Genomic DNA, 12,742 nt, shown 5'->3' with positions numbered 1-12,742 from the left:
AAAACAGGTTAAACAGCCAAGAAATGCAGAGCAAGGTGAGTCGCCAAGTCTTACACAGATTAATGGTAATATCCAGCTAAGTGGAGTACCAAAGGATGAAGCAGAAGTGTAGGTGCAGAAGTGCTGGTAAATTGTCAGAGATAACCAGGGTCAAATACCTACTCAGAAAACACAGCCAATTTTAAGACTGTTGGAATACTAGTGAGGTAAGGTCAAGCAAAGTCACCAACTAAAGTAAATCTGAAATGTAAAGAGGAGATACACCAATGAGTTAACAAACTCTATGATGGACATCTTGTAAATGTCACAAATTGCCACTAAATGGTAAGTTGGACCAATCAAGATGCAATCCAAAGCTTTCTGACTCACAGGCATGCACAGGTACACTTCTGCAAGTGGACAGAACACGAGCTTATAAAGGAGACTCTAAAGGAAAGTGTGCGGTGCAGGAGGAACCAAAGAACAGCAGAACCCAGAAAGTTCATTAGTAGAACTTTCATGGAGCTGAGTAGAAAACATCCATAGACTGAGAAAGCCAGCACTGAGCCAGTCACAGTTGGGCAGCGGCTGCCTCTAAACAAGCATATTAGACGGCCGCTTGCTGGGACCTCACTGGGTCCTACCGAGGAGCAAGTGGCCGTTTAAAATGCCCGTTAGTAGGCTGCCGCTGCCTGATTGTGACCGGCCCAGATCGCATACTGAAGCGATCCGGGACGGTCGGATCTATTTTTTAGAGGTAGCCTGAACCTAATCTTGCGTGCGCTCTCTGGCACGCATGTGCCATAGGTTTGCCCCCACTGCCTTAAACTATGTGTTCCAAAATCCTTGCATGATAGGATCCATAGAGAGTCAACTTTCCATTTGCATCTGTGAATATGTTTGTATATGTTAATTAGCTGTAATGTTTTGGGGGAAAAACAAAAAAAACAAAACCTGCTATAATTGGAGCATTACATTATTTTTTTGTTATGCCCGGCAGTGACACTGTGTGAAGCTTGTTTTTGCTTGCCATTTTTTGTCTGATACCTGCTTTCGCTAAAGCATTTTCATTTAACTTGCACGTTTTACAGCCTGCATAACAATACTTGTTTTCAAACATGCATGCGCATTTGAATTCATCCCAAGTACAGTGAAATCCAATTATCTATGCCTACTGTTTTGCCTGTGATCCATTTTCATCAGCTTCACACAGAGGCATCCATACTAGAAACCTCAATGGTATTGTTGAAGCTGTTATTAGGTTCCAAGTAATGCAATTTGTTTATTGGTCCGCATGGGTTATCTCACTGTGTGTGTTCCTAAGCAATTTTACTTGTATATAAAAGTGCAAACACCTACGCAAGTATGTGAGATGTTGCAGAATGTGATATGATAATCTATTTTATGTTTCAAGAATCAGCCTGTCTAATCACACCATGTGTTCATTATTTTTCCTACTATAAAATTTAAGACTTACTTTGAATTGTATAAAATAATATGTGGGGAGTTTTGCCAAGTTTTACACTAGAGTCTACAATTCCCTAGCAAATATTTACTCTTTTTATATAAAAATATGTGTAGTAACATATCCTGGTTTTACTTTTTTTGGTGTATTCACCCAGTCTGACTGCTTCTGATAGCATTCTTCAAACCTGTCCAGGTCAGAGACTGTTGTTGGGATTGTAACTTGTAAATTACTCCAATAAGCTTCAGATATGCTAATAATCTGCAGCCTGTTTTTTGGGGGTGAGGATGGGTGTCAACATTCATTCCTAATGTTAGAACAAATGAGATGTATATCTTTATATCTTTTGTGATTTTTATTATGAGAGTCAACCAGTTTGTTATGGGCAGACACAAGCTTTTGAACTTTATAAGTGATAGAAACATACAGTATCTTTAAGTAAGTGTCTGAGATAGGCTGATCATAAGAAGGGAAATATTGCAGTGTTAAGTACCTTCCCAGGAACAATTGATATTGCTTACCTCATGTTTCTGTTTTTTGCTTGTGCTGGTGTGTGCTGCCTGCACCATCTTTTCTGCCTCGTAGGCCCACATTAACCAATAATTTGTGTTTGTGTGGTCAAATGTTAGACATATTAGGCAATTGCAAATTTAAAGCTTTTCTTGTAGCTAATTTAACCAGGCATATACTGAGCATGTATTAGGATTTGCCTAATACATGCATAAGGACACACAAACATCAAAAGTCATATACTATTATCCTGCTGTTTTAGGTTGCATTGAAGTTATTGGAAGGATTGTACAGCTGCCCAATAATTTCTGCCTGCCTATGACTCCAGCGCTCAGTGGGCTTTTCTGCAAGTGCTGCTGCTTCTGCACCAGCAAACTCTTGCAATGAATTTCAGACCTCGACAGTCCTCTGCCGTTGTGTCACTCATCTTAGCCCAGGCTCCACACGTCCGGGAACTAAGCCTTGTTCTGGAAATACACCTGGCATGAGGATGTAACCACAGGGTTGATAATGAATACAGTTTAAACACTGTAAATCTTACCTTTACAATGGTATGAGACATTTTCTATATGACCTGGACATCCAGAATGCCTTTCCCTACTACTGCAGGATGGAAGTTAACATTGTTGGGAGAATGGTAATGCACCCATGGAAATGTTACATTTATTGCATGAGTTTTGTAGAAAAAAATAGCATTTTGTGAACAGAACTTTGGAAAGAGTTCCTAGGACCATCTGATATAGAGAGAATGGTTTGAAATTATTACACCCATACTTAGTTGCTTTGTGTTGGAGATTATATGTATCACACTGGTGGTGCATTGTTGTCTTGTTATTGTTTTGTACATAATCATATTTGATCTGACTCTGTTACCTAGAATGTGCATGGGTAAGCGTTGATAACCAGGAAACTATCATCTTTGGTAGAAGTGGTAATCAGTGGCAGCATATACAGTCCTCTCTGTAAAGTTTTTTTTAAACCAATGCCAGTGTTAATTAGGGCTAAATCAGTGCTCTGTTATAACAGGTTTTGCTGCAGTGGTTATATTTTTTATGCCTAGAGAATGCATTTTTGGTCTTGTGACTCTAAAATTGGTTCAGTCATCTGCAGAGGTTACACCCGTTAATTGTAAAGCTCTAAACCACATTTTTAATATAATATAGCTTATTCAGTGAATAAACACATAAACTGTCAGAGGCAGATAAGAATACTGAAATATCTGTAGGGTACAATAAGCCATGTAGCTTATATGGGGCTTTGAGTCACAATTTCCATTTGAATTTATTTGTTAATTTTGAAACTGTGCTTTTCAAACAAAACTGCTGAATGTGCAGGTTAGTCTAGTATATTATGTGTTGGCATTATAAAAAAAAAATAAAATAACGGCTTGTGTGTTTTTTACATTTTAGGAATGTTTATTTTTTGTACACATCAGGCATATCAATTGCATTTTTTTTTAGTGAGCTTCTCACTGACATGTTCAGTTTAATGTGATAAGCACAGTGTTAATAGATGTGTTTCAGCCAGCACTACATCTGTAGCTGCATGTATAATTAGAAAACATGGTTATCTTGCATTTCACATTACGCTGTTCTGCTAGCAAAATTTTCAGCATTCAAAGAAGCTTTTAATAAATCATTCTGTCATTTACACATTTCTCTCAAAGCACCAGAAACAACAGGAATAATTCTATAATTGCTAATTAACTTTAAAGAAGAGCTCTGGGCAAATTCAATTTTAAGTGCTCCTTTTGTCTTGGGAGATAAATTAACAGAGATTCTCACCTGAACCACCACCCTGACTGGCTCCTAGACCAGTCCCGTCAGCCTCACCCCCCTCTGCTCCTGCAGTCTAAGGTCTTGTGAGTCAGCACATTAAATTCATTTTATTGGGCCTGAGGGCACCAAGGGACATTTCACCATTAGAACGGAGGAAACAGGTTGCAGGGGCCAGTCTAGGAGTCATACAGGACAGGGGTCTGGGTAAGTATCTCCCAAGACAAAATAAGCACTCAACCCTTATAGTGCGGGGGTTGTCCCACTGCAAGGGTTCAGATGTTATTTGCCCGGAGTTCTTCAAAGTTATATACTAACCTCCTCCCGTGACCCAAAGCTCAGTATATCATGGGCTATTGTGCCGCAGGCGGGCTATGAGCGTCGCAGCCGGGACTGTTGAGATCCACCCAGCTGCGTGAGTGACAGCTGGCTCTGCCTATCTAGAGGCAAAGCCAGCTGTGTCCGCCCCCTCCTCCTCCCTCATGCGCTCCTCCACTCAGCGCTGGAGGATTGGTGACTGACAGTCACCGCTCACTGGAGGGAGACGATCGAGAAGTGAGCGGATTGATGCATGTTCCTGCTCGCTTCCGGAACGATAGAGCCGACGTGACAGCTTCTTAGTAAAATGAATCTCTTCCTGGGTGATAATGGCATTTAAAATTTCCTATTGGGAATCCATAATTTTGGGAAGGGGATATCTAATCTCATATCCCCCTTTCTCCTGGATCCATTTGTCTTTCAGTAGATTGGAAGGGTGGTTTTGGAATTTCAAAAAGGCATGTCTCAGTACTCCACTGGCCCAATGGAAATCAGTAGAAACAGCCTTGGTTTTACCATGAACAAATTACATGATCTTACCCCTTAGGAAAGTATTGCCAGCTTCCCAAAATGAAGTTGACAAGGTGACTGAACCTTAATTAGTCTTAACATGCTCCCTCCACCCTGTTCGAATGACCTCTTGGAAGGAGTGATCTTTAAGCAAATGAGAGGAAAATCTCCAAATTGTAGTGGTCAGAGATAACAATATCATTAATATTAGCTGGCCTACCCGGGGAAGTAAGGAGGGTGAGCAGATCAGAGAATCAATGCAAGCTAAATAAGTATGTACTTGGCAATAATAGGTGTGTTCCCTGCCTTCAGGGTTTCACAATCTCCATACATCCTGCAATGATAGCATTGCTTGTAATTGTACCAAAGCAGATTTTGATGTTGGAGATTTCAAAGATCCAGTCCGTTTAGCGGAGCGTCTCTCTTCTAAGTCAGAGATGACAGTTCATATCACCACCAATGATAATGTTATAAGACCCTTCTTGAGCTATAGATTGAGTGAGCTCCTGGAAGAATGCCATTGTTCGGGAATTTGGGGCATAAATATAAATTACATAATCAGTACTATAAATATGAAGGCATACTTTTTTAAAAACTTCATTATCATTAGAAGTGTGCACAATTTGGAAAGGCAACAATTTGCTTAACAAAATGGCCACTCCCGCTTTCCTACCATTTGATGGGGAACCAAATACGTCCCCTACCCAGTATTTACAGAGACGATGAAGGTCAGATTGTGAAAGATGGATTTCTTGTAACAATGCAATATTCACTTTCAATTTAGCTAAGTGTTGTTGTAGGGAATCGCAGGCCTTTCAAATTTCAGGAGATCACTTTAAATTGCAATAAACCATGCATCTATGCGGTAGGGAGAAAGGATCTATTTGTAAAGATAAAAACTTTGCAATAGTACCAGATAATACATGCACAGGGACAACACTGCCATGGAGGTTGGGTGGAAAGACTACAGGAAAAGGACACACCGATTAATGACCAAGATGAGGCAAAGCTGCAGAGCTGGTGCGAGTCTGAAAAAAAGAACATGTAAAAAACAAACAGTGAAAAAGAAACAAATTATTCAGGTAGATAAATATGAGTTACAGCAGAGGATTCCCTTTTTTCCAACCTGCACTGACAGAAAACCCTACTGCAAACTTACCGGGAGTAAAACGGCTTAAAATGTTCAGGCCAATAAAATCAACCATGGTTCTGAGAAAACCAAAACAAAAAATTCAGCAGGGATGATCCCGTAAAAAGAGGGTTCCGTGACGGTTCCCCATCACTCAAAAGGTCTTGGTAGGAGGAAAGTAATGACTGGGCAGTCTAAGAGTAAATGTGAAATTATGATCCCAGGTTATATACAGAAATATTCAAGTTAGGAGTACTTCACAATTAGAGGCATTGAGAGGCTTATGTGGTGATGGTGGCAATAACCTTATTCTAAATATTTTTTTTTCTCTCCGAGGACTGTAGATGTAACGTTGCGGGATGGGGGAAAGTATGCCCCGTTGATAGAGTGCCTCACATATGACCGCAGAGTCATTTTGTTGTCGCCTTGCCTCCGCTGAGTAGTCAGCAAAGATTAGGAGCTTGTGACCATCAACTTGCAGAGAGGTGATAGTGCATGAAGTCTTGAGTATCATCGACTTGTCAGCATAATTAAGGTACTTCACAATCACCGTGCGTGGATGCTGTGAGTCATGTTTTTGATGACCGAGGCGGTAAGCCCTTTCCACCATGCATTCAGATGAAAAGCCTAAAAGCATAGGGATAGTACCAGAGCAAAGCTCAGGTAAAACTGTGGATTGATAGTTTTCAAGGAAACCCTCAATTCTGAGATTTTTGCGTCTGGACCTGTTTTCTAAGGTGTCAATTTTATCGAGTAAAGATCTAGGAGGGCTATCCTGTTTCCCGCATCCGTTAAACTTTGCGACTGCCAGTAAGTTTTGGCATAGAGATTGTATGTCCCTGAATACGGCCGTATCTACTGCCTCCTGCATGGTTTGCTTGAGCAGTCTTGCCACAGCAGTTGCAATGGATGAACGATCAGTTGTATGTTTTTCATCTGATCCCAATTCTGCTATCGATTAGGAGGCGAGTGAGGTACTGAGGAGCCGGGGTCACATTGCGCGGCCTTCTCCTTCGCCTGGAGCGCGAACAGGAACAATTTTTGTTTCTGGCCACATATTTATCCATGTGGAGTTTGACGTGCGGCTGGTAAACATTGTCCCGGTAAGTTTGCTCAGTCAGAGTAGTCAGAGTAGTTGAAATGTGGTTTTATATGCTGGATTCAGTCCCGTGGAGCCTGAGACATTCGTTGTATGTCGGATTTGGGAGCCCCTTAGTGATCATGATATCATCAGTTTGTTTTACATTGGCATCCTATGGTGCCCACAGGATTATATTTAAGTAACTGTGAAACCTGCTACAGTGTGGTTAAAATCGGAGACGCGGAGATCACCACGGAGACGCATGGTCAGCCTCATGACATCAGAATAAACTACTCCTGGTGACTGTGGCTGGACGCTTTGGTGCCGTGTGTCTCTCCTTTCCTATACGACCCCGGGGTCCCAGGCGTGACAAACCAGGGAGGTTGTGGAGCTAACGGTGGGGTCACCCGCCGCTCGCCCCCCATTTTGGCTTTCCGGGTACTTCTCCTGCATACCGCAAATCAGCTCTGCATGGTCCATCTTCAGTGGGTCCCCTGATGAAGACAATGGCGAAACGCGTTTTAAATGAACTTTGCACGATATTCTAATTATTCGAGTTTCACCTGTATCTCTCTTGGACGGTCATTTACACCCCTCCAAAAACCCTTCTATATCTCTATTTGTCTTGAAACTATATAATTAGGGGGAGAGGTGTAAAACTAGGTGCCCGCAGGGAGACAACCCATGATTTAGTAAAATTAAACTATAGCGTCTTTATGAATTATGCTCTTTATGTTTATTAAGGGAAATTGGGCACATTTGTATTTAAGAATGTAAGTGCTTCTCAAGGCTTGAGTTAGATTTGTTTACTTCTAAGCCTCATTAAACATTTGTAACACATCTTTCCTCTGAAATTGTTTAATCTGGTTCAAAAAATATTTGCAAGTGGTTCCAATACTTTGGTAAAATTTTACCCCAAACCTTCTCGATGTTAGCTGGTGGGTGTTTATTGTCTATCAATACTTCTGAGAATACTTTTTGGTATCAAGTTCCTGATTGTTTAAAGTTGTTTCTTACTAGAAAAAGTTGAGTTGATAAAAAGCACAATAAGCAACCTTGAAAGAGATGAAGATAACTTTGAAGATCATAATATTTAATAGAAAGGCTATTGCCTGAAGGAGAGAAGTGACTGCTCTAGCAGAAAGTGAAATGATTGTGTGTTTAGTACTTTGATAGATTACTAGGATGAAAGATACTGTATATTTTATAGAGGGATGTCATAGGGTTACGATAGTCAAGGTAGTATATGATGAGGGCATACATTTAAGAGAAACTGCAAGCACCCTAGCCCTATTATTCCTAGTGTCGCGTAACACTCAACCATTAACCTTTTAGATATGCACCATGCACTCTACTCACTGAATGCACATTTCACAGGATGCTACTTAGTGTGGCAGGAAATATCAGTTTTTTTTAAAAGATAAAAAAATATATATGCTTAAATATCAAATGTATTAAAGAAAATACAAACCATGCTACTTAAATTGTGTATCCTTTTATTTGGGGTAATCTATTGCTGCTGAAGAACTTACTCTAATTTTATAGCTGGGTGCAATACAGTATGTTTTTGCAGTTTGTAACATATAATATGACATACAATGTTTTAAAATCTATACTTCTTATAAACTACAAAAACAAAGGTAAGCTTACCTATATATACGGATATGGACACATTTCTTGGTACCATTACAGCTTATTAAAACATGAATTCCTCCTGAAAAGTGATTAAATTAAAAGTGCTTGTCTTAAGTATACCTGCATACCTTTTCTATGTCCCCCATGTTGCTGGACAGGCAGATATAGGTAAATTGATTGGTCAAAGCTATCTGGTGTGGTGGCTCATACTCCCCATTGCTCTCGAACGGAGATAATTTCTTCCCAGTACTGGAAGCTTGTGACATCAGATGCCAGCCTGGGCATCTTGGGTTGGGGAGACTGGGCAGTGGTCAGCACAAAGCCATTGGACCAGGGAGGAGTCCACCTTACCCATCAATATTCTGTAGCTGTGAGCGATAAAGCTTTCTCTCCTTTGCTGGACAGATCTTCTGCTCCAGCATTCTGCTAGGGTTCAGTCAGACAATGCCACGGCCTTGGCATACCTTAGTCATCAGGAGGGCACAGACAGTCGGGCTGCAGCACTGCAGGTACATATACTTCATTGGGTGGAAAGTCATGTTCCGGCTCAGTTCATGGTCTACATTACAGGAGTAGAGAATTGGCAGGTAGACTATCTAAGTTGTCAGGCTCTGGTTCAAGGGGAATTGGCCCTTTACCCAGAGGCGTTTCAGGAGATCTCCTAGAGTTGGGAGACTCCAGATGTGGATCTTCTGGCCTTCCATCTGAATTGAAAGATAAAGCATTGCGTGCCCAGGGCAACAGATCCCTGGGCAGATGCTCTGGTGGCACCGTGGGACAAATACAACCAAATTTATGTGTTTCCTCCTCTGAAGCTTCTCCCACGGCTTCTACAACACATGGCAGTCGAGGCTAACCTAGTTCTACTGGTTGCTCCGGATTGGCCTTGTCTTTGGTATGTGGATGTGGTGTTCCTGGTCACAGATGTTCTTTGTCATCTTCTTCTTCGGCTGAAGCTTTTCTCGCAAGGCTCTCTTAGTACTATCAAGGATCAGGTTTCAGCATTGGCTTTCTTTTGTTCAATGCCCATTGGCTTCACACTCCCTGGTTTGTACCTTTTTATCCAGGATGTGCACATGTTTCTCCTCTAGCCAGATCATCGTTGTCTTTGTAGGTCTTGAATTTGGTGCTTTTGGTTTTAGAGAGGCTTTCTTTTACAAATATTTAAGAGTTGTCCTTGTTGATCTTGTCTCAGAAAGTGGCCTTCTTGGTGATCATTACCTCTGCCCTGGAAGGTTTTCACAATTGACTGTCTTATCTTGTAAGCCCCCACTTTTGATATTATATAAGGGCTAGGTGGTTCTTCGTGCCTAAGGTGGTGTCTGTGTTTCAGCTCATGAGGATATCATCCTTCCTTGCTTGATCCTCATCCAACACATCTCAAATGAGATAGTGCTCCATTGCTTGGATGTTGTTAGGGCAGTGCAAATTTATTTCTGAAACTTTTTATAACACAGATTCCTTTTTTTATCACTGAGGGCCATGGAAAGGGGAGGCAGCCTTTGCGGTCACCATTTCACAATGGATTAGGCAGGTTACTGTTCAGGCTTATGCCCCTAGGGGCTAGTATTCACTGCAAAGTTGGCCTCAAAGTTCTAAAGGCGGCGGTTTAGTCTGTGTTGATTGATCTTGTTCTTTTGCTTGCTTTCTGAGTCCTCGGATCACACTGCTTTGAGATGTCTCATCAGCACAAGATGAAGATCTCAGCTGTGTCCTTCAATGAACTGAAGAGAAAATAGTAGTTGTACTCGCTGTAAAATCCTTTTCTCTGCATTCATTGAAGGACACAGCAACCTCCCCTCTGTACCTCTTTTTTTCTATGCTTTGTGAATAACTGAGCTGCCTCTAGCAGATGGGGGTGGGTGGGGGTCTTTGGGGCCTCCCAGAGCAGTGTTTTTTTCCCCCTAGCATCCTACTCCTGCAGGTGGCGGTATAACCCAGCAGTGTGAAGTTAATGGTCCCAGTGGTGTCCTTCAATGAAGGCAGAGTAAAGGATTTTACAACATATCCTATTTCAAACAGAATATATTATGTGCAGATGTTTTGTCTTTCTTTCATAATACCTGCGCATTTTAGGAAGAGTAAAATAGTACAAAAGCAATAGAGGGTGAACGTTTTAATAAACATAATCATTATGTGCTTGTAATGTAGATATTTAGCCAGCCAAGAGGTGGTCCAGTTTCCATCTCTCTACTGTAGAAATAGTATAAGTCTGTTCAGAAATATGAAAATCATTACTGGGTGATTTCATTTCTACCTGTAGGTAGCCAAAATATTAAAAACTGCAACCATAAATTGACTAGTTCAGGCAGTTCTTGGTGTTGTAAAAAAACATGACTCTGAGCTAACAGCCTAGACTGAAGATTGTTGTTGGCTTTCAAGGTGACAACTATAGAGCTATAATACCTGTGGGAATTATTTCCATCTGCTAGTCAGCAGCACCGGTTTTCTACTGTTTTGCTTTCTTCTATTGCATTTCCTTTATAGTGCAATTCATTACAGTGAGAGGAGTGATTCTGTTGAAAAGGTATGACAGTAGGGTTTTAGAAAAATACATAGAAATGGCTGCAGTGCAAAAGGGCGATTTTTTTAACTTCACTTCCACTTAAAGGTTCTGCTACACATTGGCATGTTTTTTGTATCTGGAATTTCTGCCTGCAAATAATGTAGTTTGCACTTCTCCAGCCTGATTTTTTTACACAGTGCTACAGTTATGAATCTAGAGAAAGCATGGTGTGCTTCCCTTTTAATGTGAAAAAGGACCCCTACCACTGTCACCTGTTGTTTACAATCTTAGTGTCTGAAAAGTCTATATTTTACGCTTATAGGGGAATTAGTTTATAAAATTAATAGAATTGAGAATTATAAAAACTGAAGCTGTCACATGTCAGCTCTATTGATCAAGAGCTAAGTGATCACATACCACCGATCGCTCAGATCCTGGTCATCTCCCTGCACTGACTGAAGGGATGGGCGTGGAGGGGGCGGCTTTGCCTCTGGAGAGGCAAAGCCAGCTGTCAATCAGGCAGCGGGGTGGATCCCAACTGTAGCACGGTTCTGCTCTGTCAGCATATAGAGGAAAAAGTTAATGCTGGTTCAGATAGAAAGGAGTCTGCACACTGTGCTTATCATTTTTTTGTGAATAAGGCTGCACAGGTGCACACAGTTCAGGTGTCCCATGCTGACAGAGGTCCACCACCAAAAACATGTACAATGGGCATGTGAGCATCAGAACTAGATCACAAAGCTATGTGAGATGGGGGCCTGGTTTGATGGACCAAGACCATGTGGATGGCCGACTGCATGTGTGTCACTTGCCTGGGGACGAAATGGCACCAGAATACACAATAGAATAAGGCAAGCCAGCGGAAGCAGTGCAATGCTTTGTGAAATGTTCTGGGAAAACATGGGTGCGGCTATTCATATTGAATATTCCCTGATGGCAGTGACCTCTTTCAGCCACATTGCAAAAATGGTTCAAGAATGGTTTGAGGAACACAATAAGTTTGACTCGGCCTCCAATTTCTCCAGATCTCAATCCAATTGAGCATCTGTGGAATGTGCTGGAAAAACAAGCCCGATCCATGGAGATCCCACCTTGAAACTTACAGGACCTAAAGGATCTGCTACTGACAGCTTGGTATCAGTTACAACAGCATACCTTCAGAGGTCTAGTGGAGTCCATGCCTCAATGTATCAGGGCTGTTGGCAGAAAAGGGGGGACCTGCTAGGTATTAGACGGTTGGCCATAATGTTGTGGCTGTTTGGTGTGTGTGTATATAATATTATAATTTCAGAAAGATACAAATTGGGAACAAGCAAAATGCAGTATTTGTGGTTAATATACTGTATGTATGTGGTTAATAGGGATGCACCGATACTGATATCGGTATTGGTGCCGATACTGAGTATTTGGGCGAGTACTTGTCCAATTGCTCCAATTCTGACCCCAATACATGAACTTCCGGTCAGAGGGAGTTTCCCCCTCACTGGCAGTGCCACGAGGGAGAATGGAGCCGGCTTCTTGGCCAATCAGGAAGCCGGGCGGCAGGCATGACCCGCTTCCTGATTGGCTAGGAAGCCGGCTTCACTTGTTGCTAGCAGCCTGGCTTCCTGACCAGGAAGCCGGGCAGCATGCCATGACCCACCTCCAGGCTTCCTGATTGGCTAGGAAGCCTTCTACACTTGTTGCTAGGCAGCCTGGCTCCCTGACCAATCAGGAAGCCGGGGCGGCTGGTCATGACATGCCACCGGGCTTACCCCTCTCTCTCCCCTCTCTATCCTTTCTCTCTATCCTCTCCTCTCTTTCTCCTCTCTCTCTCTCTCTCCCCCCCCCCCCC

General features: G+C 41.9%; 1 protein-coding gene across 1 annotated transcript in view; it reads left to right on the top strand.

Moving 5' to 3' along the window:
* The window catches only part of LOC108799904 (protein diaphanous homolog 3-like), a 177,135-nt gene that overhangs the window by 35,700 nt on the left and 128,693 nt on the right, over window positions 1-12,742 (top strand). The gene's annotated exons all lie outside the window — the stretch shown is intronic.

The sequence above is a fragment of the Nanorana parkeri genome, unplaced genomic scaffold (assembly GCF_000935625.1).
Source record: "Nanorana parkeri isolate BGI_ZX_2015 unplaced genomic scaffold, ASM93562v1 scaffold1853, whole genome shotgun sequence".
Taxonomy (NCBI): Eukaryota; Metazoa; Chordata; class Amphibia; order Anura; family Dicroglossidae; genus Nanorana; species Nanorana parkeri.
This window is presented reverse-complemented; position numbering and strand designations above follow the sequence as displayed.